A 3,802-nucleotide genomic window follows, 5' to 3' on the forward strand; every position below is an offset into this window, starting at 1 on the left:
CACTTCATGAGGACAACCATTTGACATACATGAAGTGGGCTAAGCAGCCTGGCCCTTGGGAACTCAAAGAAATCTGGAAATCTGCCATGAAGGAGATGGGAACTCTAGATGTGCATTTTCATACCAGGCTCAACAAAGCTGTCTGAGCCAAAGGAATAGGAATGTCCCATACCATTTCCATGTGTGGTTGTCCAGGAAGCATAATGAGGATGAAGATTTGCCAAACAAGCAAGCTGTATATGTTGGCTACCTAAGTCCCCATCACCACAGTCAAAATCTACAGCCAGTGTGGATGAGGACTAACAGCCAACTATAAAATAAAGTTATAAAACTGCCACAAAAAAAAAAAACAAAAAACTTTTGCTGTCTTAAGTGGATACAGGAGATTCTTTACAGAATTACAGATTTTACCAGTTATAAATTGGATTCATCTGCTGGTACCAAAGAACTGAAATGCTAGTGTTCCAGCAAGAGAGAAGTTTGTATTTTTCTCATAGAAAATAAGTCCAGAGCTGGGAAGGCAGATCCAGTCATTTCAGGCACCCCCATCTCTTTCTATTTATCGTCTTCAAAGTTGGCTAAAACAGTTGCCAATGCTTTGGCTCTGGCGTCCACATCCCAGGCAGGAAGCAAATGTAAAGAACAGCAGAAAGGTGCATGCTAATGACATGTTCTCTTTGGACGGGGTGTTGCTAGAAGTTTAACAGATGTGTAAAACAACAGTGACTTAAACAAGAGCAAAGTGTTCTTTCTTAGGGAGCTTCACAACCTAAGTTTGTGATGGCAATGTTGCTCCAAAGCAGCCTCAAAAATTCAGCCTCCTTTTTTCTTGTTGGCTATCTCTTAGTGACTTTTCATTCCAACATCATCTCAAGGGTCAAAATAGCTGCTCCAGCTTACACCACCACGTGGTGCTGTGATTCATAATAAGAAGTATATATATTTGGTCTTCATCCTGGTTTCTGGCACAGAGCCCCTAAACCTTTGGAATTTCCTAAGTGATCAGAGAGATAAAAGTATCTTTTGTTATTCATAGCAAACACCTTTCAACCACATCTGTTTGTGTTAACAAGGTGACTTCAGAAAGCTCCTAAAGAGGCAGGCTGGTTGCCAGGGTAACCAACCCTGCCTAGGTGCTGGGACAGAGGTGTTTTCTAGAGAAGGTATGGAAGCTCTGTCCCTCTTCCCATATATCTGCTCTGTGTATCTCTTCCATCTGGTTGTTCCTGAGATGTTTCCTTTTATAATAAACTGGTAATCCAGTAGTACACTGTTTGACTTCTGTGAATCACTCTAGAAATTAACTGAACCCATGAAATGAGCTGTGGGAACATGTCATTTATAGCCTCTGTCAGAGCACAGATGGTGACAAAATGGGCTTCTGACTGGCAGCAGGGGAGGTGGAGGGGTGGGGAGTGGGTGAGCAGTTTGGTGGGACTGAACCTTTAACTTGTGGGATGTGACACTATCTCCAGGTAGACAGTGTCAGAATTGAGTTACATTTAAGACACGCAGCTGGTGATTGTTACTGAAATGTAAGTCCACGTGCACATGGCACAGTGAGGCCAGCGATACCAAAACATCGGAGTTTAGAACAGAGAAGGGTTTACTGAGGGCCAAGGCAATGGCAACCCACTCTAGTACTCTTGCCTGGAAAATCCCATGGACGGAGGAGCCTGGTAGGCTGCAGTCCATGGGGTCGCGAAGGGTCGGACATGACTGAGCAACTTCACTTTCACTTTTCACGCATTGGAGAAGGAAATGGCAACCCACTCCAGTGTTTTTGCCTGGAGAATCCCAGTGACGGCAGTGCCTGGTAGGCTGCCATCTCAGGGGTCGCACAGAGTCGGACACGACTGAAGTGACTTAGCAGTAGCAGCAACCTTTACAAAGAAAGGTTTACAAGGAGATGGGTGGCTCCTCCCTTAAAAACCCCAAACTCCCGGAGAGCTCTCAGCAAAGCCCTTTCCTAGGAAATGTGAGCGTGGAGCATGGTTAGTTGTTGTAAGCTTCTAAGTGTCAGATCCTTTGTTCTTGAGGTCAGGTCATAGTCAGGTAATGCTGTTCCTGTGATTCTCCACCAAATAGATGTTATTTTGTTCTAATAAGAAAGGGCAAGTTTCCCAGACTCTGCCCAGCCATCATCACTGAAGGAGCCGGGTGCCCAGGACCCAACTGGCCCGCAGGCTCCTCAGGCCGCCCAAACACTGGGGGCAGGTTCCACAGACTGCGACCCAGGTGGACTGCTGCTGTCATGAAGTCGCAGAGACAGGGATGGCGGAGAGGTTCACCTCTGCCTCAAGGCCTGGGCCCGTCCAGTAGGTGGCCTTGGCGAGGGCGGAGGAGCCCTGTAGGACACAGACCCCAGTCTGTTCCCTGGGATCCTCCACCCGAGGCTAGGTGAGGGGGAGGGTCCTGGGGAGAAGGCCAGGATCTCCCTCTTACCTCATTCTCTGCCTGGCGACCACCACTCCTCTGAGAGTTGGCTGAATGAGCCACAAACGGTGTCTCCTTGACAGTTGCTCTTTTGGGGAAGGGGCCCACTATGGCGCCAATCAATGGTTGAGCAGGATCACCAACCGCTGCTCATTGAGAGTTGCTTGCTTGGGGGAGGAGCCCACTGCAGTGCTGACCAATGGCTGAGCAGGACCACTAATGGTCCCATGGTAACAGTTGCCTAGTAACAGGGTGGCCGGTGATGGTGCACAGCAAAGGCAGTGTGCTAAGGGCTGCACATGGCCGTACTCTATTACAGTATCACGGAACTGTTTAGCATGTGAAAAACCCACACATCTGGTGTTACAAGCGTTAAGTGTTCTAAGTAGAGTATTGAGAAGAGGGAGTGTGTTTTTTTCAAAAATGTTACTTAATGTATCAATAATCTGGTGAAGAGAGAAAGGGATATAAAAGACAGAGAAGCAAACAGCCCACACTTGCGGCCTTTCCTTTTAAAAAACTTTTTTGGCCAGACGCAGGAGGCATTCGGGAATTTTGTCCCTGGATCAGGGATCCAACCTGTGCCCCCTGCGGTGGAAGTGCAGAGTCTTAACTACTGGACCGCCAAGGAAGTCTCCCAACATTAGCTGCCGTTTCAGGAAGTTTTCTGGATGCTTTCTTGTAACGTTTCTGCTTATATCTCATTTGCCAGAACTTAGTCATATGGCCGTATCCAGCTTCAAGGGAGGTTAAAAAATACAGTATTTTCAAGTAGGCACATTAATAAATCAAATAAGTAAAAATTCTAGTACTAAAGAAGAAGAGACTGGCAGACATTGGTTAGGCAGTACCACATCTCTACAGTGATTTTAAAACATAACCGTATGACTTTACAATAGAACAAGCCTTGGGGAATGAGACAAAGACATCAAGGAATGCATTGTGATTGGGACCAAGGTAGGAGACTCAAAGCTTGGGAAAGAGTATGGAAAAGCAGGTACTATGTGTGTGCTTTTGGGAGAGTGTGGATATTCAGGGCAAAGGTCAGAAAAGCGTTGAGAAGTTAAGAATAAGAAAGAAAATCATGGCGGGGAGTGTCTCAACTGAAACAATGTAAGAACTAAGGGCCTGAACAAATGTCCTCCGAACATGGACCTTTTTTCTTTCTCCTTTGCTTGGCCTCCTTCACTGACCACTTCTCCCATCCTCGGCTCTCATAGATGTGGCCATCTGTCTCTCTTTTGAAGCCCTTACCTCAGTTGTAAGCTAATACCTATGTGTGCAGTACATAGATTGATACTGTAGCTCCATTAAGGCAGGCACGCTAACTCTTTTTTTGGCAGGCTTTGTATCCCTATGCCCAGCG

At 46.5% G+C, this 3,802-nt stretch overlaps 1 long non-coding RNA gene across 1 annotated transcript; it reads right to left on the reverse strand.

The window, feature by feature from the left end:
* Window positions 1-386: 386 nt before the first annotated feature.
* On the reverse strand, window positions 387-2,638 carry LOC133257471 (uncharacterized). Its single transcript, XR_009739565.1, has 2 exons — window positions 2,446-2,638; window positions 387-994 (listed from the first exon to the last, which is right to left on the reverse strand). It is a non-coding gene; the product is annotated as an uncharacterized LOC133257471 (long non-coding RNA).
* Between the last annotated feature and the right edge of the window lie 1,164 nt (window positions 2,639-3,802).

The sequence above is a fragment of the Bos javanicus genome, chromosome 2 (genome assembly GCF_032452875.1).
Source record: "Bos javanicus breed banteng chromosome 2, ARS-OSU_banteng_1.0, whole genome shotgun sequence".
In the NCBI taxonomy this organism is placed as follows: domain Eukaryota; kingdom Metazoa; phylum Chordata; class Mammalia; order Artiodactyla; family Bovidae; genus Bos; species Bos javanicus.